General features: G+C 34.9%; 1 pseudogene across 1 annotated transcript in view; it reads right to left on the minus strand.

The window, feature by feature from the left end:
• Nucleotides 1-4,645: 4,645 nt before the first annotated feature.
• The window catches only part of LOC308244064 (phosphoglycerate kinase 1-like), a 151,687-nt pseudogene continuing 129,559 nt past the window's right edge, over nt 4,646-26,773 (minus strand). Inside the window, exon 2 of the transcript in view lies at nt 4,646-5,848. The product of the transcript in view is annotated as a phosphoglycerate kinase 1-like (transcript). The remainder of the gene's footprint in view (nt 5,849-26,773) is intronic.

The raw sequence follows: 26,773 nt of genomic DNA on the forward strand, positions 1-26,773 counted from the left end.
ATAAATATCATAAAGTAAAACTACCAGTTTTTTCAAATAGAATGATTTATTCCTCTTGTGCTGATATATATATATATATATATATATATATATATATATATATAGCTGATATATATATATATATATATATATATTTAATATATAAATGAAAGGATAACTTTCATTTTTAAAATGTCTATGTTTAAATGAAAATGTATATAGTAGTCACTATAATTAATGTTTTAATGTTTATTTTTTAAATATGGAAAAATTAAACTTTTATTTTTATTCTGGAACTTAATGTGAACTTGGACATATAATTTAGCACTCCACTTGCATAATTAATGTTTAAACATCATTTCATTACTGGAATCAATCACAATACATTTTTGTTGGTGTGGTATTGTCTTCTGCTTGCTAGTATCTTTTTAGAGTTTTACCATAAGTGAAATGTATGCCAAGGATGTTTCTTTGTACAATATTTATACGATGTCAGTAAGAAAGTTGTACTTGCTTTCTCTGTCCTTTTCTGTATCCTTTAGATTATTTGAGTTTTAAATTTGGCAATGTTTAGCTATAAAATTATTTTTTTGGAGGGGGTTGCTTTTTGATAAATTTATCTATGTGTTTCTATAGAAAACTTCTTAGAGTTTCCTTAGATGATATTGGGCATGACCATGACTTTTTAGAAACAACATAAGAGGCATAATCCATGAAAGGCATAACTTATAAACTAGACTTCATTAAAATTAATAACTTTTGCTCTGCAACACACAATATCAAGATAATGAGAAGACAGACTGCAGACTGGGAAAAAATATTTGCAGAAGATGTATCTGAAGAAGAACTGTTATCCAAAATATTCAAAGAGCTCTTAAAACTCCAGTTTAAGAAAACAAACATCCTGATTAAAAGGGCCAAAGACCTTGACAGATACCTCACCAAAGGAGATATACAGATAGCAAGTGAGCATTTGAAAAGATGCTCCATGCTCTATGTCATCAAGGAAGTGCAAATTAAAGCAACAATGAGATACCAGTACACACCTATTAGAATGGCCAAAATCGGAAACACTGACAACACCAAATGCTGGTGAGTGTGTGGAGCAACAGGAACTCATTCATTGCTGGTGGGAATGCAAATGATTCAGGCACTTTGGTAGATAGTTTATATGTTTCTTGTAAAACTAAACACTCACTTCCCATATGATCCAGCAATCATGCATCTTGGTAATTGAGTAACCAAAGGAGTTGAAACTTGTGTCCCCACAAAAACCTGCATGTTAATGTATATAGCAGCTTTATTCATAACAACCAAAACTTGAAAGCAACCAAGATGTCCTTCAGTGGGTGAGTGGGCAAATAAATTGTAGTACATCCAGACAATGGAATATTATTCAGTGTTAAAATGAAGTGAGCTATCAAACCATAAAATGATGGCAGAAACCGAAGTGTATATTTCTTAGTGAAAGAAGCCAATCTGAAAAGGTTACATACTGTGATTATAACCCTATGATGCTCTGAAAAAGGCAAAACTATGGAGACAGGAAAAAAGCCAGCGATTGTTGGGAGTTGGTGGGGTGGAGAGGTGAACAGGGGGAACACAGAGGATGTTTAAGGCAGTGCAAATACTTTGTATGATACCACAATTTGTAATTACATAATAATACACATTATTATACATTTGTCCAAACCCATGAATGTACAACACCAAGAGTGAACAGTAATGTAAACTGTAGATTCTGAGTGATGTGTCAATTAGGATAATCAATCATGACAAATGTACCATTCTGGTGGGGAATGTTGATCATGGAGGGAGGCTATGCGTGAGTAGGAGAAGGGTGTATATGAAAAATCTCTGTACCTTCCTCTCAATCTGTTGTGAATCTAAAACTTCTCTTAAAAAGAAGTCAACAACAAACAGTCTCAAATGCTTTACATTCTCTCAGAGGTAAATCTGAAATAATTAGCATGAACTGTAAGGCCTTTGAGGAACAGAATTCTACCCGTGTATCTAATTTCACCTTACTCCGCCTTTTGCCTCTTACTATAGTCACTTTAGCAATGTTTCACATGGACCAAGTTCTTTTTCTCTCTGTGAATGTTTTGCATATGGTTAGAATATCCACCTCTTTACCTGTTTCTCCTTTACCAGGTATCAATATTTGCATAATTTTTCTCAGAGAGGCATATTGTAACTATTCAGTCTATAACACCTTCTTTTTCTTACATATGACTTATCACATTTGTAATTACATATTTTAGTGATTTGTCAACCAGGCTATACTAATATCCTGGTTGACAAGAACTATGTCTGTTTGTCCACTGATGTATATCCAGCATATTCTAGCTTACTGATTGGTCTATTGTCACTCAAAATATTACCGTTGACTTACTGATTGAATATTTTTTTACTGTTAGTAAATTTATTTTAAATTATTACCTTAAGTTGCCTTATAGCAATCATGAATAGCAAGTTATTATTATTTATATGTTGCAGATAAAAAAATCTGAATATTAAAAATCATTCTAAATCCCCAAGTAATATAAATTCCGTTGGTAAAATGTATTTAAATTCAATTTCCAACTAATATTAGTGAGATTTATTTGAAATCTTGTGAAAAACTATTAAATTGGAGTTGTCCATAAAAATCATTATATTTTTAAGAATTATAGGTTTCAATTTTTATTATGAGTGGCATAAAAACTAACTTTTTAAAAAACTCTTTATCGTTTTGCTATTTATTTATTAATTATCCTGCTATCTGCTTCATAATTATATTTAATTATATTGTTGAAAGTATACAAAATATTTCAGTTTATATAATTGTGTCAAGAAAATAAGAATATGGAAAATAGGCTAACAAGATATTTTTTGAATAAATATCAATTTTAATGTGAAAAATGCATACTAGAAGTGACTTGCAGATTAAAATAGAATTCACAAGAAATACATCAATGTATTATGAGAGAACTGTCTCTCCTCAGTCACCACAGAGACTGACATCATCAACAACAGTTCTACAGGAAATTCAATAATGAGTTTCATGGGGATGTGTATTCAATGTCTGTCAATATAGGCTGATGGAATGGAAGCAAAATTAGTTCTATGTGGAACAAAAATAATGTAGTCTCAATAAACTCTCTGATGCTGAGCCACCACTGGTGTTTTAGTTAAATTATCTTATTTGAACAAACCTAGAATGGAGGGTTAGACATAAAGATATGGTGATCTTTGCAACTACATTATCCCAAGCAATAGGTATCTTTTCTGAGAAGAAATCTCAAGTATTCAAGTTAAATAGTTATTTCTGCTTTCAAGTTAATGCCCCTCCTCCTTGTATATAATATAGTGAGAGACAAGAACAGCAATAAGAAGACCACATTTCCCTGAGGAGGTTCATATGACAAATACAAGATTATCACAGAACCGGTCATGCCATAGCTCCTTCTTCAGTTTTAAGATGTTGAAAGAATTCTTTCACTGGTGGTTTTACCCTTAGATATAACCTGTCATATTTAACTTATTTCAGATAAACTACAATTCTAAAAGGCTACTTGAAATACTAGTAGTTTCATTTAACATTAATCTTGTGTTATATGTGATGACCATTTGGTTTTCAGGAGGAAAGTTTTATTGTAAGGTCAAAACTACTGTATTTAACCTGAAACAACGTAGTCTCATTTATCCTGAATTCTCAAATTTTGTTAGGAAAGCACCACAATTTATAATAGCAACTGAATTCATAAACTCACTTTCAAGTAAAATACAACTTTATTAAATGACTAACCTGAGAAACCCTGATTAGAGAATTTAGTAGATAATATAAGATGACATCATGCACTATCTGAAAAAGCTATAAATTAAATGACTGAGCAGCTTCATTAGTCTTGTATCAAGGACTCAGAGGCTAATGTTCTCCTGTGTATCTAGAAGGAGACAAAAAGAGAAAGGGAGAATAGTTCTTTACAATTCTATCACCTGCAACACTATATTATATTATTAGGTAGTTAGTCATTGATGAGAAAAGTTAAAAACTCTAATTTATGTTCCCAAATTCAGATTGATACAAAAATCTACTTTACTTTTATATATTACCTCAGATTGCTAAAATATGAGGTGTTTTGGTTTGAATAAAATAAAAACATCTCTCAACTATTATAATATAGAGTGAAAGCTGTTTCTGGTAAAGATGGTTTTATATTTTTAGAAAACTTGGCCAGACCTTGTCACAGTGGATTGAATGTGGTTTATTTTCCCCCAATTTCAATGGACAGTTTTATTATTTATTTAACAATCACAAACTTCACCTCCCTGCAATTAGAATATCATCTTGTTTCCATGCTGAGTAGTAAAACAATGACAAAGTTCATCAGAATAAGCTACTCCAAAAAAAGAATTAAGTTAACAGCTCACTTTCTCTTAACTGACAAAATATAAATACATGCACTTTGGAATGCACTAAGAGATTCAAGTGAGATCTTGAAGAATGTAGGCAAATGCAGGGTGCAGTAAAGATGAGCCGAGATGCTGTTTCTGAGGCTGCATCTCTTGGTCACTAGGTGAATGTTGACGTGGAGGAAGATTTTAGCTCATACCAAGCGGAGATGTGGAAAGCACTAGGTTAACTTAGGGGATGTGTACAGGAACCAAAAGCAGGAAAGCACTAAACATTGCTGAGAGCACCTGCTCCAGGAAGGACTTCACCTCCAGAAGCTTTACATTGGCACCATCCCCAGTGCTCACATGGCTGACTTTACCCTCCATGTCCCATTTGGCACAGCAAGTGGCAGTGTCTCCAGCACCTATGATGGTGATGCAGCCCCTGGAAGTGGCTTTCACCACCTCATTCACGAGGGTGTGGTCCCTTAGGCAAAGCTTCCCATTCAAATAAACCCACAGGTCCAGTTCATATTATCTGTTTGGCTCTAGCGACAGCCTCAGCATATTTCTTGCTGCTCTAAGGACCACAGTCCAAGCCCAGCCAGCCAGCAGGTGTGTCAAAAGTCTCAGTCCTTTGGCCAGTCTTGGCATTCTCATCAAACTTGTCATCAGTGACAAAGTCAACAGGCAGGGTAATCTTCACAGCGTTCTTCACAGCTTTGGACATCAGGTCTTTTATGACCTTGGCTCCTTCTTCATCAGAGAAGTGCCAATTTTCATGTTGTTGAGCACCTTAAGGAAGGTAGAAGCCATTCCAAAAATCATCTCATTGACTTTGTCCAGTGTATGAGTGGTCTCAGCTGGATCTAGTCTGTAACTGTAGCTCCACCCAGAAGAGCCAGGGAAGGCTCTCCCAGGCCTTGGCAAAGTAGTTCAGCTCCTTCTTCACAAAAAATGTCTCCAGACTAACTCCCACCATGGAGCTGTGGGCTTCGTGAGCAGTGCCAAAAGCATCCTTGACATAGCCACCCCATAGCCACCTCAGAGGCTTCTCATTAAGCTGGCTGGGCTGTAACCTTGTTCCCAGAAGCATCCTTTCCCTTCCCTTCGTCCTCCACATGAAAGCAAATGTTCCCTAGCAGGGTGACAGATCCAGCAGCTGGGTCAGCTCAAGCTTTCTCCACTTTGGGGCCCACACAGTCCTTCACGAACTAACATCCTTGCCCAGCAGAGATTTGAGTTCTACAGCACCGACTCCAAGGAGTACGTGTCAGGTATGGGGACAACGTCAGGCCCGCCCAGGTGGCTCATAAGAAAGGACTTGGCTCCATGGTCCAAGCAGAATTTGATGCTCACGATGGCAGCCTTGATCTTCTGGTTATGTTATCTGGTTGCTCTTCATAGGCATATTAAACTCCACTCTCATGATGACCCACTTCCCCTTTGCATCCAGTTTAACCAGAGTCTGCTTGTTAGAAAGCAGTATCTTGGCAATGCAGCATCAGCTATACTGGGGGAGGGGGATGAGACAGCAGCCAGTGTCTTATTGAATGTGGTTTAAATTGAATGTAATATAAGCCTTTAATAAAGACATGAATGAAAATCATTGAACAAGAAAACTAAGTTAAAGTTAATTTTAGCTTCCCTCATCATTTTAAATCATTGTTTCCCAGCAGAATGAGACTTATCAAACCAGTAAAGCTTTCCTGATGTCTTATGCAAGTGACAACAATGTTTCCAAATGTGTTTGAAAACAATGACAAACAATAAAGACAACATTCTGTAATCATCCTAAAGGCAACAAAGAAGAATTATTTCAGCAACGTTTGGTAGAAATAGATTTTTTTTGGCACAAAAATAAATGATTGACAATAGATTCAATTTATGAACATATGCATGGAAAATATGTGATAACTCAGTAATTAAATTGTAGACAATAGTAAGTTCCCAAGTGTAAGGTGGCATATAGTGTTATCAACAGCTTGGTGAAATCATTCAGCTTGACACATGATTCAGAATATGAGAAAATACATAAGGATAAATTAATTTTTTCAAACTGCATAAACAGAGGATAAGGAGCAAAATAAGAGAACATAATTATTCAGCAAATACTGATAATTTTCATTTTTAATTAAATAGTTAGCTACCTGTTCTTTCTAAGAATGATATAACAACAAAAATAATATCAAAATAGCATTTTTTCTGGTTATCTATAATGGCAGAATACTTCCATGTCTGGAAAATTAATTTGTTTAATTAGCCAAGATTACTCAAAGGAGGCTTCATAGTGGATCTAAATTGGCTTTACCTATTAATTCCACCATTTATTATAAGAGAAAACTAAAAGCAAGTTACTTAAATCTTTCTGAACTCCCTATATAATTTTCTCATCTTAATATGGAGATATTATCAAATATAGACATAGGGTTATTATGAAAACTAAAATGTCACATATTAAAACCTTTATTATGTATTAGTTGCTCAGTAATTGTTAATCCCATCTTTCTCCATTTTTACATATACAAATAACCCAATGCAATAATTATGCAATAAGATTTACTGTAAAAAAATAAAACATTTGTTTAACAGTCTATCCAGTCTGGGCCAGTTTCTATGTTTAATTACAATAATAATTAAACTTTGGAGATATTCTACAAATGGGGTTTTTAAGTTGGAATGTTGGAAAAGAAGTATAATTTATAAAAATCTCAGTCACAATATCACAATGTATGGTGACATATGCAAAGTTATCAGTACTTTTTGAAACACACATTTATTCTATTTATGTTATAATTGTGTTTATATTTTTCCATGAACCTAACATCATCATTAGAAATTATATTTAATCTCCACATAATAGCCTTCTTAGCTTTCACACATCTACCTAACCAGCTGATAGACTTTTGATATATACAAACTAGAGAATTTCTGCATTAATAATTTCTCAAATACAAATATTTTTGCTTTAAATAATTTTGCTTATTACAAATCCCTTTATACTTAATGTTTCTCGATGTGTAGAAATTGTCTTTCTTCATATTGGTAAATGGAAGCTGCTCCAGCACACAACACTTATATCTCTATTGACTGAGTTTCTTCATCACAGTACTTCATACTGACTTTGTTTACTTTCTCTCTTTTGTGCCAACTCCAAACTCATCATCAAACCAGATAGTTGTATTTTTGAAATACATACAGAACCTTATCATTTTCACCACCCCTTTATTAAATAGCAACAGTAAATGGCCCCGACTTTTGGAAACATTCTTTTGATTCTCTAGTTTTCCCTCTAATTGATGAAATGAGGTAATGTATGCAATTTATTTTGCTTTTAACATAACCATGAAAAAGAACATTCAACAATATTGATGGGAGGAAACAAAGTAAGCAAGTAAATTAGTAATTAATTCTATGGAATAGTCTAATTCATCAGCATGAAAGGTAACATCTAATATAGGTCATATCATGTCATTCTTCAGTCAAATCACTAGTTACTGTGAATATTAAAATTGTATTTTTTAAATTTCAATTAACACATTTGGGCCTCATTTTCCTTTTAGTTGAGAAAAGGAAAATGAGTTGTTTTTAAATTTCCTTCATAAGCCACTGTTCTATAACTCCATGTATGTGGGATGTTTCAGGTTAAATATAACATTTACTAGAATTAAACACAGAGCGATTTTATGTTTTAATAATACCAAAAGCAGAATGATAAAAAATAATTTTACAATCACATTTCACTATTTATTTTATGGAAAACATAGGAAGGAGACCAGAACATTGACTCCCCTGTATAAAAATAAACAAGGATTTTTAAATATAATGAGTATGTGCTCGCAAAAAACCAAGCTCCAAGTCTGGGGTCTATATGTGAGGCTGTATGCTATTCAACCTTATGATGAAACTCTTATCATGTCAGATAGTGATGTCTACTAATCCAGAATAAATGCTGATACGTTATATGTGAGGAAATCACTGGGTATAAATATATCTTTATGTTTATGTATAACAGAGAACAGAGCATTAAAGAAAATATAAACATAATAATGTTCTCATTTGCATAAATTCAAAGTGCTTGTAGAGTAGTATTTTCCAAGTCTTGAGACTCTGTCCACTTTGGATTGGAATCATTTTGCATCTGAAGCCCCTTTGTCAGCTGCTGTTGAAATACATTGTGTCAATAATTCTCCTTTAAAAATGTCTCGTTAAATATTCATATTCTTACACCAGAGGATTTTTTTTTTCTATTTGCATTTAATTAAATCACATATCCAGGTAAAATCCCCTATGCCAGTAATCTGAAGGTTTTCACCTTTGTATTTTCTTTAGTATATGTGGGGAGATATGAGATTTGCAAAAGCAGTGCTGTTGCTTACAGAAAATATATCTCATTCCTGATTCTCTCAATGGTTTGAAATTCATTCTGACATGCAAATCCCTGAGGTTAAAATCCTATTTAAAGTTCACATTTGAGTTATAATAGTTCTGTTTCTGTGCTGATTTATATTTCATAAGAATGGAAAATAAAGAGAACACATAACCTTTTACATCTAAAACAGATTACATAATGTTTGTAATTAACAAGCATCACTCCATGAGTAACTAGTATTCTGCATGACAATTTTATAGCATCATTAATATCAGTGCTAAATGTCAAAGTACCCAAATGTCAAAGCATTTTCTTTAACTTGCAAATACTGTTCTTATAACAAATGTTGTAGCACCTGTGAATTGATAATAAAGTCATCGTGGGATTTGGGAAAGAATTCACAGGCACATGATTGAATGAGTTAAATCATTGGCCTAACTTATATGGGACCTCCCCAAGAGTGTGCTTAAAAAAGTTGCATTTTCAGCTGAGCCAGTAATGTCAGCTTAGGATCAATTAGGATATAGTGATGTTTAAACGTTTATCTTGTTGGTCAGAGATAAGACTGATCTAATAATGTGCTGAGTATGGATTCAAAGAAAGCTGCCAAGCTAGGAAAGTTGTAACTAATAGTTTTGCTGAATGAGTGCTCAAGTGGAGATGAGACACAGTTAATTACTCTATGTTTAGTATTTCATTGTTGTACATTATTTCACTTCATTTCAATAACTGAACCTTAATTGCATTAATGAATGTCTCTTTGTACATTCTCTAATGTAGGCTATTCTGTCATTCTTTTCAAATGTTCCTGCCAAAGGGAAACATTAGTGTTTTCCATGCCACCCACACTTCCTCAATCTCAATAATTGTTCTGCCACTTCTCTCCTCACAAATAGCCTCTCTTTTGAAGATCTTTCATGACATGACAACCTGTAACATCACAAGGAATTTTATAGCCTGCCTGCTTTCCTGCTTTCCTTCTTTCCTTCCTTCCTTCCTTCCTTCCTTCCTTCCTTCCTTCCTTCCTTCCTTCCTTCCTTCCTTCCTTCCTTCCTTCCTTCCGTCTGCCCTTACAATTATTCTGAATTATTATTGTGTCCTAGGCACAGGGCCAAATACTAATAATAAAGCATTCACTGATACACAGTTTCTGTTTTCAAGATTTTAGCCTTCACCCTGTTCCTTGTCACTATTCTTGGAAGATTCCTCATTCACTTTTAAGTGTCTTCTGTAATCCTGGTTCCCAGCTTCCTTGATCACTTCAAGACTAATCATTCTCTTGACATTTCATTCCACTTTTATTTCTCATTCCCACTATCCGAATCCTTCTTTAGAATATCATCTTTTGTTTAATCCTTCAAAGTTCATCTAAGTTACTCCCTTTCCATAAAAAGTGGTTGAATTTCAACTCTTAAACCCTGTGGTATTTTTCTCTGTTTTATAAAAAATGCATACACTAATCAAACAAATAATCATTAAATGCCTACTTTGTATCAGGACAATATTTACTTTTAATATTAACATGTATGCTCATTGTGCACTTATCATATGCAGAATTACCTAAATGCCCTTTAAATCTGCAGTTCTGCCTTCCAGAGATTCTTGCTAACAATTCAATTAATATTTCTTGAAATAAATTTCTCATTTAAAACAATCCTAATGGTTTTATCGATAACACCACCCATTATGTTTGTTAATATGCCCAGAATAGTCCAAATTATTCTAAAACAAGATTTTGGCACTTTTATCAAGCAAAATAGATAACTAAATTCTCATTAAAAGAATCAATATTATCATTGTCAAATAAATCTTGTACTCATATAGTGAAATGGATATAACATTTACTGGTATATTTACCATAGTCACCACAAAAGGCAGCATTGCAATGTTGGGAAGAATTATATTTGATTTTTAAATTTCTACCCTCAATGAATATCAGCTATGACAGAGTGCTAACACTCTGAGTAACCTTTGTCCCTCACAGGATTCTGTAGAACTTCCCAGTTTGTGACAACAGTTTAAGGAAACCTCTCCATCCCTCCCCTCCCTTCCCCTCCCCTCCCCTCTCCTCCCCCCCCTCCTCTTTTCTCCTTTTCTCTCAGCCCTCCTTGGTGATGACTTGTACATTATCACTTCTGAAAATTACAAGTTTCTTTTCCTTTGCTCATCAAAGTAGATATAATAAACTACTCACAAAGAAAATTAATGAAAATCATTTAAAAAGTGTATTCCTAAGACAGGAAATAGCTGCTGTCAAAGTTCAGAAACTAGAAACTAGGTACTCATAAATTGCTACTTCAATAATACATAATCCATAAAAATTTGACAATCTAAAGGACTGTACTTCCCTTCTAAAAGTAATAGGAAATAGGTTGCTTCAAATAAAACAAAAAAAAATCATTTCTAAGCTAAGAAAGATGCAAAGAAAATACTAGGGCTGATTCTAGGTCTTTTGCTATGGTATATTCTTTATGCTTTTTATATGCAAGTTTATTTTTCCATATTTAAAATGATTACTATTTAAATGCTACAAATTAAGTAGGCTAATTTTTTTCTCTATACATTTACATTTCATTCTTTATATAGTGACTTATTAAATCATTTGTCTATGGCTATACAACAAAAGATTATACACCTGACATGTATTTTAAAGCAACTACTGGTACATCCAGGTTTTGAGCATGGGCTGTCACAGGCAAAATTAAGCTGGTCTCACCAAGCATTCCTGGTGGGCAGAGGACCAAGACTCTGTGCTCAGTCTGATTCCTCTGGCTAGAATCCCAGATACTGCTTTTTATTTTTATTTTTTGTGTGTGTGTGTGTGAAAACAATGAGGCTTTGAGAAAACAGTTGAAGAAGTAGAAGATAAAAATCTGTATAAACCTTTGGTATGTGAGGTAGCTGACTAGAGAGGCAGAATGTTAGTCCCTAACTAGATATGAAAATAAAATAATAGGCTCTGTTGACTTATTTCATAATATAGAATTGTTCAAATGAGAAAATATAGCTTGGGTTATAAGCAACTGATTATTATTGTCTACTACTAAATAATAAGCAAATGTGGTAATGTCTAGGTATGATAACAGGTTTTAAAAGCTCCTGAAAATATACCAGTAATAGAATATGAGCACACATTACATTGATTAAGGTATCACATATTTGTCCTCATCACCCCATTCCCATCCCAACGCATGCCCCCACCCCCCTGTTGTCCGTGACCACTGGTTAGGCTTATATGCATGCATATAAGTCCTTTGGTTGATCTCTCCCCTTTACCCCCACCCTCCCCTACCTTCCCTCTGAGGTTTGACAGTCTGATCGATGCCTTCCTGTCTCCAGGTCTGTTTTTGTTCATCAGTTTATGTTGTTCATTATTTCCCCTAGATGAGTGAGATTGTGTGATACTAGAAATGCACTTATAAGAACCGAAAATGAGACAAGCAATAATGGTTATGCTGGGAGGCAAATGACATTTTTTTAAAAGTTCAAACTTAATGGTAGATTTTCATTTTTAATGTTCTTTAAACTCATTCTGCCAGTGTGGTCAAGAGAATAGATGTAGATTTAAATCAAACAATTGCTTTTAAAACAATCGGAACTAACAAGACTTGAAGTTTTTGCTCATCAATGAAGAGAGCTAGAAAGAGTGTGTTGTCACCCTTATAGTCACAACAAAACAGCAATATAATCTGCAAGTCTACAGATTTTTCTGGAGCTCACTAGAGCTAAGATTGCAGGGCAACCAACTAGCGTATAATCTAAGAGACAGCCACCGGAAGAGAGATACAGGGTGTGAGCATTTTCTTACTTGGGACAGAAATAGTCAGTCTGGGCCCTGTAAGGAAAATTCAGCAAGAATAATAGCTCACAAGTTGATGGAAACTGATTGTGGACTAGTGGAAGATTGCGGAGACTGTGAGGCCTGCAAATACAAAGTGTCTTTTTTGCGAGCTTTATTTACCCTAAATCTCCCTTGGCAAGATTCCTTAAGAAAGTCCCTTCCTGGTGCTTGGATTAAGAGAACAGCAGCTGCTGGGGAAGAGAAACTAAATTATGTCTAAACCATTCTCTTTCATCTTCCTATTACTGGGAAAAGTTTTTCATGAATCTCTCTGTTTCTACACATTTTGCAAGTAGAGGCACAAATAACAAATATCCTTTCATTCTGGGCTACTTTCCAGTAAAATCAATAGTGAACAGCCTTAGAAGATATAGTGTCTCCCTGAGGATTTGAAGCCGAGGATCCTACTGGGGCAAAGATTAGAATGGTTGCTTGCAGACCCTCATATAACTATAGCTTCCCAGGTTTCAAGCTCCTTACCTGTGACCCCTAGCCTAACACTGTGTTGTCCCATGGGACTGGGGGAGTGGGATTGGGGGGGAGGGGAGTGGAGCAAAGGGAGCCAGTGTGAACCTGAAGGTCATGCTGCTTGCTCCTTTGTGAGTCAAAAAGTCTTCTGCCTTTGACCCCGGGTTTCACACAGATTTTTCCGTTTTTGATGCATCTCCCAGAAACAAAATCAGTAGTCTATAGAGTAATGGAAACATACCTCGTTTCTCTAAGGAGTCTGGTAAAAAACATATCACAGCTGAGAGAAGTAAATGAAAGAAACTTTTAGGCCTGCAGGAAGATCAGGAATATCTGTTGGGCCTAGAACTTGCGCTCAGGAAGACTCTGGGCTACTGAGAAGGCCACAGTCCTCATACCTAAGATTATAGTGCCTGTGGAAGTCTGAGGCTTAATCAAAACAGCAGAGAGTCACTCCCCTGTCTAAGCTCACAAGCACCAAATCACAGGTGAGCACGCAGTACTGCCAGGAGAGTTGAAGTGCATGAAGAAACCTCCCTGACACACAGAACAAGGCAAAGACTTCCAGCGGGAGAAGGAGATGATTGAGAAAAACTGGAAAATGTACCCATACCCTGTATTAATGGTAAACAGAGGAACTTAAAGCCTGGGCTGACCCGAGGGTAACAATAGTAGCCATAAACCTAAAACCCAACAAACCCGACCACATTTCTCACTAGATTAATTCCAACCTTCACAATGTAAGATTTGATGAAGGAATGATGTGCCCTTTTTAAAGCATACAATCTATTTGCCTTAGTCTCTTTTCCCCCTACACAAGATGTCCAGCTTTAAAAAACAAACAAACAAAAGATATTCAAAAGCAAGAAAACACATTTTCAAGAAACAAAGTGCTCAGTCAGCACAACTTATATATGAAACACATTTTGGAACTAACAGAATTTTAAATATCTGTGAGAATAACATGTTAAAGGCTCAAATAGAAATGGCAGGCAGCATGAAAGATCAGATGGATAATTTAGGCAGAGAGATGAAAACTTTAAGAATAATCCTAACAAATGCAAAAAATAAAAACCACAGAAACAGAGGTAAAGAAGCCTTCAATGACTCTGTAGTTGGCTTGATCTAGCCTAGAAAAGAATCAGTCAAGTCTAAGAAAGATCCCAGAAGGATAAGAGAGGGAGAATGAGGCAAAGATATTTGAATTATAGTAGTTAAGTATTTGCCAAAATTAATGACAGAGAATTCTCACAAATCAAATAAGCTCAAGAACACCAAGAAAGTGTTATATCTCTATCTCCCTCTCAATAAAAAATACATATTAAAAAAAACAAACCTTGAAGGTGCACAGGGGAAAAAATCTCACATGACAAATAGGAAAAGATCCTATATAATAAAAGGCTATGTGCAAATCCATCGAACAGCAGAACGACCGGTCACTATGACTCACACTGACCACCAGGGAGCAGACGCTCAACGCAGGAGCTACCCTCTAGTGGTCAGTGCACTCCCACAGGGGGAGCGCTGCTCAGCCAGAAACCGGGCTCATGGCTGGTGAGCACAGGGACGGTGGGGGGAGCCTCTCCCACCTCTGCGGCAACACTAAGGATGTCTAACTGATGGTGGACATCCCCTGAGGGCTCCCAGACTGTGAGAGGGTGCAGGCCAGGCTGAGGGACCCTCTGAGTGCACACATTTTGTGTACTGGGCCTCTAGTAATAATGATAAATGTACTTCTCATCAAAATACATGCAAGTCATGAAACTGTGGCATGATATATTTAAATTGCTGGGGAGGTGGGGACAAAAACAAAACAAAACAAAAACTGTCATCCCAGAATATCCAGCAAAAATATATCAAAATGTAAGGAGAAATTCATACTGTCCTATACCAACAACATTTGAGAGAACTCATTGCTAGCAAGTATCTACTACAAGAATGTTTATAGAAAAGCTTTTCATGAAAAGGCAATATGAAACCAAAACAGAATCTTTGATCCATGTGAAGAGATTAAAACACTGGAAATAAAAATAATTTAAAAATTTTAAATCACTCTTAAAGATAAGTGACTTTACAAAATCATTACAAATTTATTGTAAGCTTGTAGCATTTGTGAAAATGAAAATATATGATAAAAATGGCATAATACATGGGAGATAGGAATTAGGAATGTAGTGTTGTCTTTATGCAATATACAGTATATAGTCTTTAACTTCATGTCAAGAGGTATGATATTTTAAGATAAATATTGATTAAATGAAAACACATATTCTGAATGCTCAGCAAATTAGAATCGAAAATATTTCTTAAAAAGAGTATAAATAACAAGTCTATAGTGGAGATAAAATTGAATTGTAGAAAATGCACAAACTATAAAAATTCATAAATAGAAAATAAAATATGGGAACAAAGGAAAACAACTAACAAGATAGTTGATTTCAATGAAATCATATCAATATGTATATTTAATTAGAAATCCATCAATTAAAAACAGTTTTGTAAGATTTGATTTAAAATGAAAAAGAAAAAGAAAGGCTGAATTATATGGTGTCTAAAATAAACCTGATTTAAATATAAAAACAAGTCAAAGAAAAAAGATGGAATGAGGTATTAAAGTATTCAACATCATAGAAACATAAAGTAGAATGCTGGTTGCAAGAAGCTGGGAGAAGGGAAATGGGAGTCGTTGTGTAATCCACTTTATAAGATGAAAAGAATTATAGATGTGGATGGTGACGATATGGTGTACATTATAAATGTATTTAATATCAATGAATTGTTTACTAAAAATGGTAAAGATGGTAAATTTTGTTATATATAATTACCACAATAAAATGAAAAGAAAAAAAAAGATAAATATATACCATTCTAACATTAACCAAAAGAAAGGGTAGAGTATCTGCGTTAATATTTGACTGAAAAATAATTAGGATTAAGAATGAAAAGACATATTAAATAACAACATAGGGGCCAACCCTGGCCAGTGTTGCCTAGTGGTTGGAGCATTGTCCTGTGCGCCAAAGGGTCTTGGATTCAATTTCTGGTCAGGGTACATACCCAGGGTGTGGGTTCAATCCCAGTCAGGGCATGTGCTGGAGGCAACCAATCAATATTTCTCACATTGATGTTTCTCTTTCTTTACTGATGTCTCCCTAAAATTAATGAAAAACATATCCTCAGGTGAGGATTAAAAACAAAAAGCAACAATTTAGGGGGGCCAAATTTCAAAGAAGATATAGAAATCCTAAACATTTATTTACCTAACAACAGAACTATAGAACTTTAATATATCATGGGATAACATGACATGAGAGGCCATAACATCACATAATATCACATAACATGAAGCAAGAACTACTAGAACTGAAAGGCAAAAATAGCCAAATACACAGTTTTAGCTAGACTTTAACATTTTTCTTTCAGATGTTGATTGAATAGAAGACAGAAAATTGGTATACATATGAAACACATAGACAACACCATCAGGCAATATAGCCTAACTAATATACACAGAGGACTTCACCCAACAACAGCATTATTATCAAGAACACATTGAATACACATTTCTAAAGACGCATAAGCATGCACTGAGATATACCATATTTTAAGAACAAAATACTTAATAATATTAAAGAATAAGATGTATACAAAATATATTTTCTAAAAATAATGAAATTAAGCTAGGAATTTATAACAGATACATGGAAAATCCTAAAATATTTGGAAATTCAACTTCACACTTCTAAATAATCCATGGGCCAAAAAGGGAGTGACAAGGGAAATTAAAAAATAAACTAACTAACTACCAAAAAACAAACAAACAAACAAAAAAACACACACACACACCATTTTGAACTAATTGAAAATAAAAATAAACCATATCAAAATTGGTAGGATGCATCTATAACAGTGGTCACATATAAATTTATCACATAAATGCTGAGATGAGAAAAGATAAAAATTTCTGATCATCTCAAAAGGTGTAATAGTCCTGGGCAATGTTTGCTCAGTGTTTAGAGTGTCAGCTGGAGTACCGAAAGGTCTTGGGTTCTATTCCCATCAGGGCATATACCTGGTTTGCAGGTTTGATCCCTGGCCACGTTCAGGGCACGTGCAGGAGGCAATCAATGATGTGTCTCTCTCACATTGATGTCTCTCTCTCTCTCTCTTTCCCCCCTTCCTTCCACTCTAAAAGTCAATGGGAAAATATCCTTAGATGAGAAATAACAACAAAAAGATATAATCAAAATTATTTGTTAAAACTGAACATCTTTTCAATGGTAGAAATTCTGAACAAATTTGGAATAGAAGGGAATCTCCATTTAATATAATACTTAACGGAAAAAATGGGATGCTTTCTCAATAAGATAGGAAACAGGATAATAATGCCCTTCCTCATCATGGATTCAACATCACACTGGAATTCTTAATCACTGTAATTAAGCAAGATAAGTAATAGGTAGAGCATACCAATTAGAAATGAAAAAATCAATCTACCTCTATTTACAGAAAAAATGAATATAAGAATAGTTCAGTGTTTAGATTAACAAAATCAATGCCCAGAGATTTACCTAAACAAAGTTGTCACAAAAAAAGGGATATGTTTAGTTATTTTTGTTATGTATCTGATGGCCTGAACTCAGAAGTTTTGCATTACAGAATCAAAAGAATCCTCTGAGCACAAAGGAAAATCTGAAGATATATCTTTGAAGACAACTTTCCTATTAGAATCTAACTTCTATTGGAATCTACCAGAAATTAGGTTTGGTTGATATTCCTATAGTATAAGCTCCTCAGAATTTTATGGTAACTTTTTCATAGAATCTTTGATGAGGAGGTGAGCTCTGCTTGAAAAAAATAGACATACAGATATAATATATATACTACAATAAGATATAAATATAATATATTATACTTGTATTTCTCCCTATCCAGACCCTGATGAAGGTGGAAATTTGAATTACCATTGCTTTCCAAGAATCATTACAGTAGTAATAACTCACCTCTATGTAGAACCTGAATAACAGCAAGAATCTGCTTTCTGTTTCTGCGAAACAAATGTTATTTATGAAACTGCAGAAGTCACAATCTCCATAATCTGAGGCGAGGAGTGGAGTAAAACAAGAAAATTATTGGGAAAACCTATAAGAAGAAAATAGTTCATCTTTTCAGGAGCTTTCATCATCCCTTTACTCCTAACCAATCCCAACTACAGTCTCAATAATACCTTGAAACTGTGGAATATTTTTAGTTATTAGGAACTTGCCTGACACTTTTCTATAATTTGAGTTTTCTTACAGGTCATTCAGGTAAGATATATTGAGCAAAATGGGCGTAAGGTGTCAGCAATTGAAAGGTGTTAACATAAGGGATGACTTTTCTTACACATCCATTTTAAAAGCATATTTAGCAGAGGACTTTAAAAATTGATCCATGTCACTTTTATCTGCTCAGATCTTTCTGTTCACTACAGAAAGCATAGCAAAATTTTACATCTTTAGATTTGAGATATTAGAAGTAATAAATAAAGTGGCTTAATGGATTAGTTTTCATTCATGGTGAAAAACACCTACTTCAGAAGCATATACACAGAGCTAAAAATACATAAATAACCATTTATTGTTTTTCAGGTTAGGTTACCTTTGTTCATGTTTGGTTGTTTGGAGATAGTTTAGAGAAGCCCACATGAGGGTATTTATTTAGTCTTTCATGCTGGTTTTTTTTCTTTTAGAGCACAAAAATTATCATGATAATAATCATTTATTATTTTAATTAGTATACAATTAGCTAGTTGCTAATAGAAAAAGGAAAGAAAAAATGTTGAGTTTTAAATAAGGAAAGTGAATAAATTAATTTTCAAAGGCCCTGTTAAAGTTATTTTGAAAAAAAAAAGATTCACTACTTCCTTCAAGATTTCAATTACATTGATAACACATATATTCATACACACATTCTATCTTAAACGTACCCACATAAAAACACATATAATGAGTTTTTTATTTTATTTCACTGAAAGTGCACTTCAGCCTCATCCTCCATGCTTGTCAACATCTAGCCATGCCCTTACTGCCTCACAACCTTCACTCATAGTCTTTTCCCAATCTTTCCCTTTCTAGTGCTCATTACAAAGTCATTTCCTGACAGGCAGCATCTGACTTTCTGATTTATATTATGTAACTTCCCTCCTCCTTCTTATCATAGTTGCCCATTACTTATTCCATCTGCCTATTGTTAAACTGCATCTTACTCTCTAACCCAGGGGTGGGCAAACTTTTTGACTCGAGGACCACAATGGGTTCTTAAACTGGACTGGAGGGCCGGAACAAAAGCATGGATGGAGTGTTTGTGTGAACTAATATAAGTTCAAAGTAAAGGAGCGGAGGGGAAAGCAAGAGAACCGGATAGAACAGCCGGATCCGGCCCGCGGGCCGTAGTTTGCCCAAGGCTGCAGATGGTGAGTTTCATCCTGATAAAATTATCATGTGCTTGATTACCCATTTTGTGTGGTTAGTGCAATTGGAGCTAATAAAATTGCTGGCACATAGAATATGCTACCCTCAACACCTGCTCTGTGTCCAATTCTCCACAATTTAGGACAGAGAATTAGGCCCAAACATGTGTCTCCTCTGTTTCTCACCTTTTAGTGTGCTCTAATCACACTTCAAAGATAAATAAAGCTCTCAGTGATCTGGTTCATGTCTTACAATGCCAGTAAGGTCCTTGAACCGACCAACAGACACCTACATCAGGGCCTTTGCAGTTATTGTTTCAGGTGCTATGAACCATGACTTGTGTGCACATTAGACCTCTGTTTCAGCATAACATCATCAGAGAAGTCTTAATTCTCCACCTTTTCCAAAAGAGTTTCTTTGCACAATCATTGTTTCCCAGCTTTATTGAGCTGTTATTGGCATATAGAATGCTTCTTTTGTTTTTATTTTATGCAACTTTATCCTCTCTGCCATTATTTATTGTTTTGTTTTGTTTCTTTTCAATAGAATATAAGCTTTTAAGGGTATGGGCATTTTTTCGTTATAATTCATGTGCAATTTCCAAGCAACCGTAAGGTTCTTAGTGAATACTGTTAAATAAATAAATAAATGTCCAACAAATTGTTCTTTGAAATCTGAATAATGTGGAATATGATGAACAATTTAAACTGATGAACTAAAATATATCCAGAGACATAGAAGCATTGAACAGACCATCCAACCTCAGGGGAAAGGGGTGTGTGTGTGTGTGTGTGTGTGTGTGTGTGTGTGTGTGTGGAGCAGGGGATGTGAGAGATCAGCCAAAGTACTTGTAACCCATGGACACAGTCAGTAGGGGGGTGAGGGCATGTTCTGGGAGGGTGGGAATGAGCGGGGAGAGGTCAATGGGGGAAAAGGATTCATATGTAATACTTTAAACAATAAAGAATTTTTTAAAATATGAATAAATACATTAATGAAATAATGCTGCTTGAATGATTAAATTTAAAGAATCAGGTTGTGCAAGCAGTCATTCTCTTTTCCAGGCAATAAGCTATACCAAGGAAGAGCAAACTTCCAAGTTCTATGTTTGAGTCTATTAAATATACATCTATGCATAAAGTTTTATTGATATGTTTATAATGTTCATGCTGTATTAGTCCATATTATTTTTACGATATCATTGTTTCTTTAAAAAGGAACCTGAATAGGCCATAATATCCTGTCCAATATCTTTTACCAAATATACAAGATCCTTTATAATCTGCTCTTTTTATCTTATTTTATGGAAATCTCATATATCTCTTTTGAATCATCCAAAATCTTAAAAACTATGCTGACACCAGGCAGCCACATCTTGGTTACTAATATCATTCTCCAATAAAAGAAACTGGATCTCTTTTTAAAATGACTGAACCTAGGAGTGAGGCAGGGAGTAAAGAGATGTTCCTGCAGCATCTTGTAAGATCAGAAAGCAAGAAAATGTTCCATGAAAAAGTCCCGTGACAATAGGAATATGTCAATGGGGCCCACCAATATACCCTGAATGGCCAAAGCTGGAAAAATGTTTGCAACCAAACAAAATAAGTAGAATTGTATTATAACTAAAAGTATAAAATAAATATACTTGAGTTCAACATGATTGAATAAATGGGGAAGAGGAGACAATCTCCTGTGCAGAAGAATTTCAAGACATTTCTGCATTTACTCTGCTTTCAAGGAGCATAACTCTCTACTCCTTAAGTATAGACTGTCCACAGGGATTTCTTTCCAAAGAGTATAGGATAAAAAGATGGGGGAGAGAATAACTTTATAGTGGAAAGACCTGACAAACACTAGCCAAGAAATTAGGTCAACATCAATGTTACTAGTATGTACCCTTAATGCGATGTGATGAGAATGGAACTTTATCTCTGGGACTTTCCCCAAACCCATAACCTCAGCCTACTCATGACAGAAACATAAAATAGAGAGGAAATATCTACAAAATATCTGACCAGTACTCCTCAAAACTTGTCACCAAAAACAACAAAAGTCTGAGAAAGGGCCAAGGTACAAAGGAGGCTAAGGAGACACAATGGCTAAATGTAATGTGGTATCCTAGATGAGATCCTGAAGCAATAAAAAAAACAAAAAACAAAAACACATTAGGTAAAACTAAAATAACTAAAGGAACCTAAATAAAGGATGGGCTTTAGTTAATAAGCATGCATCAATATTTGTTTATTAGTTGTGACAACTGTATCATATCAATGTAAAATATTAATAATGAGAAATTAAGTGTGGGTATATGGAAACTGTAACTCTCTTCACAACTTTTCTATAATTTAAAAGAAAAAAAACAAATATTAAAAGAAAATAACTTATTCTGAGCCTACAGCTGGAACATGATAAAAATGTGAAAAGTAATTTAGGGCTAGGCATGGATTCAAAGCCTGTCATTTTATCTATAAAGAAGGTGGAAGAAGGCCAGAAAAACTTTCCTAACTACCTGGAATATTTTAAAAATCCTCTTATTTCTAAGCATTTCTAGGTAAAGCAGACATTTTGTTTTGACTTGTATTTGCCCATATCAATTCTAAGGATGTTCTTTAAGGAGAGAGTACTAGGTAACAGTCTTGCTGAAGTTATATGAAGCTAGATAGCTTAATAAATTAATCTTTGAATAGTTCAGACATGGGAAACTTTACTTAAAGTGGTATATTACCTTGGTGGTATTCACATGCAGAATATTTCTAATTCAAAGAACATTCCTTCTCTTGTCATATTTTTACTTACAGAATGATTTTAAAATATCTATTATTGTTTCTTATTACTTTGAAGGAGAAAGATTTAATATCCTGGCTTGTTTTGGGGAGCTGGTTTATTACTCAAACAATGCGTATAGCAAACACTTAACTTTGTTTGTAAACTCCAATATCTTTTACAGCTGCAATCTCTGCCATCCATGTCACTGGCAAGAGCTATTAGAAAATCGCTTTTGTCGGTCACAGCTTTGTATCAACTGTCCATTTTTCTTTGACCATGGATACCTGATGACAACGTTTCATTTGACCAAGAAAACAATTTGTTCATTTGTATTGCTTCTTTAGAGAATTGCTCTGTTTCTTGTATTGGCAGGAGAGGAGAATGCTGACAAGATGACATTGAATCAGACTCAAAGCCAGCCAGTATGGTCATTAGTTTACTTGCCAACAACAGCTTCCCATTTGGCTTGAAAACAAAGACATTTTTTTAACCTCCTAGTGCCAAAGTTCTTAATAATTTATCCTCCTCCTTTTTATCATCATCACCTTACTACTGCAGAGATGCCACCTTAATAAGCTTTCAATTTCATGTTACACTCTAAAAAGTTTATACTAATTAATTGTAATAAACATAATTAAATCTAAGAGGAATTATTTCTAAGAGTTTTTAAAGTTAACTTATTTTAATAAGGTTTACATCATCTGGAGCCTGTAATTTATTTTGAAAGCAGGATTTTTATTATTTAAAGTGTCTTTACCTTATAAAATCAATAAGATAACAAAAACCAAAATTTTAAATTATATTCATAAGACTCATATGGACACTTGCATTTTCCTGAATTTATTTATGCATTTATTTTCAATAAGAGATAGACCTATATGAAATTTCAAATCCATTAATTTTTAAGATTGGGAGTTTATTTTTCTTTCCTATGTCAAGAACTTCTTAATATAATGAGTTATAATTGTCATAATAATGTACAAAACTTGGCAAACAATGTATTAATCTGTTTGGCAATGTTCCAATGTTCTAAACTTCCATGCCAGAATGTTAATGCTTTTGTGCTTATAGTGATCTTTTTAAATTTGTCATAATGGGAGAAACAAATCTGTTAGCATGGAATGAATGGTTCTTTTCTATGTAACAATGTTCTAACTTTGTTCTACCTATCTTTCTGCTAAACTATTGATAGCCACTAATTCATACTGTCAGATTCATTGTTTTAGCAATGTCACATTATAGTGTTTGGCTGTATAGGAACACACACATCACAGGATCACTTTTATGTAACTGCAATGTTCTGTATGTATTTCATTATAGTTGTTAGAGGCCATTCCTCTGGATTATAACTGATTTGTATGGAATTAAATACATTTATTGCACTAAAGAATTCTCCATTAATTAAATGCCATGCAATGGCTTTACTTCTATAATTGGAAATTATTAATTAGTTGAATGATCATAATGGAAGATGTGACGCACCTATAGTTATTTATGTATTTATCCTTTTAATCCTGACCTGAGGATATGTTTTTATTGATTTTAGAGAGAGAGGGGAAGAGACAGAGTGAGAGAGAGGGAGAGAGAGGAGAGAGAGAGAAACATTGATGTGAGAGAGAAACATCCATTGGATGCCTCCCATAGGTGCCCAGACCCAGACCAAACCGCAAACCTGGGTATATGCCCTGATCATCTGCCACCCTTTCCTGCACAGAAAGACATTCCAACCAACTGAGCCACACTGGCTAGGACTGATTTGTTTTTCATACATGAGCAATGGTAAAAAGTTATGCCCCCATCCCCCCCAATAGGTTAAATTATTTAGTTACCCTTTTAGTCATTCATCAGCAGCATCACCTGTGCTTTTATAGTGTTTTAGAGTTGACAGTCTTCAAAAGTAGTTTAGCCATTTGGTCCTCATAAAGTTTTCATACCCAAGAGGCAAAGTAGTAACTGGGTGCAAACTATCTGAATTAATCTATTCATTATATACTAGAGGCCCGATGCACAAAATTCATGCACATGGGGGTCCCTCAGCCCGACTTGCACCCTCTCCAATCTGGGACCCCTCAGGGGATGACCGACTTCCAGTTTAGGCTAACTGCCTCTGCCTGCCGGCCTGATCGCCCCTACCTTGACCCCCCGCCGGCCTGATCGACCAGAGGGAAGGGTGTTGGGGTGTTATAAAGGGGGTCAAATATATGATGAAGGAAGAAGATTTGACTTTGGGTGGTGACTACACAATGCAATGTACAGATGATGTATCATAGAATTGTACACTTGAAAGTTATATAAATTTATTAAAATGTCACCCCAATAAATTTAATTAAATCTAAAAAATAAAGGAAAATAATATTGCACCTTACAAAGTTTAATAGTTAAGGAAGACTTTATTCAAAGCTATTATACAAGGGGAAAGAGATTGAACTCAACTTCACCAAAACAAAAATCAAGAGAATATTGAAAAGCTAAATTGGGAGAAGTTGTAGAACATCTGTTTTTGCTTTTTGACCTTGCCAAGAAAAAAGAAAAAAAACTTTCTCATATTCAAACAAAAAAATAGTTTTGCAACTTGAAGCAAGGCACCCACCAATGTTAAGCTCCTACCCTCCCATTGAGACTGGAACATAAGGGTACTATCTTCCTTGATGATTACATTCAAACGAGCTAGCTTTAGGTCCTTGAGAAAGACATTCCTGCCCACTGGTATGGCTCAGTGGTTGAGCATTGGCCCATGCACCAAGAGGTCACTGGTTTGATTCCTGGTCAGGGCAAATATCCAGGTTGTGGGCCCAGTCCTTAGTAGGGGGCATGCAAGATGTAGCAGATCAATGATGTTTGTCATAAATGTTTCTGTCTCTTTCTCCTGCTCCCTTCTTCTCTCTCTCTAAATATCAATAAAAACTTATTTTAAAAGACATTTTTGTTTTGTAAAACTGTAAAGGATATATGAAGGATATAATCCAGTGAATATTTCATAGATTATAAAGAAAAGAAATAAAATAAAGGCTCAGGAAAAAGAATTCTAGGCAGTTGTTTAAAAATAAAAGATACTGTGATTTACTTTTTAAAAATTGGAGTTTTATTCTAAGGAATATTTACTAAAAATTTCAAGGTCTTATTTTCCTAATTGAAGTATTAAATTTCTCATTCTTTGACTCTCCCATTTCATTTATTGTAAGACTAAAATCTTAAGTGCTATGGCATTTAATAAACTTACCATTTACTTGTAGTAAGTTAAAAATCAGAACCTTAAGGTAATAAAATAGTTAATATGTCTCAGCAGTCAACAATTCACTAGTAATAAATGACCCTTTGAGTCTGAAACAACATGCAAATATGTCCAATAAGGTGACCACATTTACATATCATTAATATTTTAATGGTTCAGTCAATATCTAGGATTTTGTAGAAATACTAGGGGCCCAGTGCACAAATTAGTGCACTTTGAAAGGAACTGTGGGCCACAAGGCTGCAGTGGGCACAGGGGCAGGTCTCGGTCCATCCCCTGCACCCCTGCCTGGCCCCTCCTGCCGCAGCCCCCAGTCCCCTCTCCACCAGCAGCCCCTCTCTGCCAGCAGCTCACTCCTGCTGCTGCCACTCCCACATGCTGATGGTGCCAGGCACCGGCAGCGGGTGCGAGTGCCAGGCAGGACCACGGCACATGGGAGCAAAGAATTTTTCAGTAACCACCAGAGGCTTGCCCCAATGACAGCGACTGGTGCCCCCGCTCACCTGCTCTACCATCCCGCCGCGGCTGACACCTGCCACGTTCCACGCTCTGCTGCCTGCTGCTGAAGCCTGCCTGCCATGTTCTGCATGCGTGCCCTGGTGGTCAGCACACGTTATAGCGACCGGTTGTTCAGCTGTTCTGTTGTTCGATTGTTCTGCCATTTGGTCTATTTGCATTTTAGAGTTTTATATATTTGGATAAATCTGATTCTGCTCTAAAGCTACAGGGGCTTTAAAAATGCTTTTATATTTATTAATTTTCCTAGCAGAGTAAAATGTGGTTAAATATATTTTCTGTCATATGTAATCAAATATTGAAAAATATAAAACTGCATAACAAACTTAAATACTTAACTGATCATTTAAAGAGTGAGCACAATACAAATGAAGACAACCAGTAAGGTCATTGTGTTTGTGTGTGTGTGTGTGTGTGTGTGTGTGTGTGTGTGTGAGTAATTCAAAAGTAAACAAACATATATTTTCTTTTTATAAGGTTCTAAATATGAAGTTAAATTAATAATTATCTTTATATAAAAATGTGATAATCCAGACTCTAGAGTACAGTTTCTCCAAATTATCTCAATATGTAGGCATTCCCTGCTACCAATTATGAAAATGAGAGGAGGAAGGAAGAGGCATATTGCTCTTTTGTTCCTTAAAAAATTGAGTCTCTCATGGCTCCTTCTTGGTTGTCCCACTCACTATGGTGCTTATGAAAAAATAAATATTATTTGTGAATGACTCAGGGAACATTTTACATGTAAGGGTTCACATGTAAAATTA

This window comes from Plecotus auritus (assembly GCF_963455305.1).
Source record: "Plecotus auritus genome assembly, chromosome: 3".
Lineage (NCBI taxonomy): Eukaryota > Metazoa > Chordata > Mammalia > Chiroptera > Vespertilionidae > Plecotus > Plecotus auritus.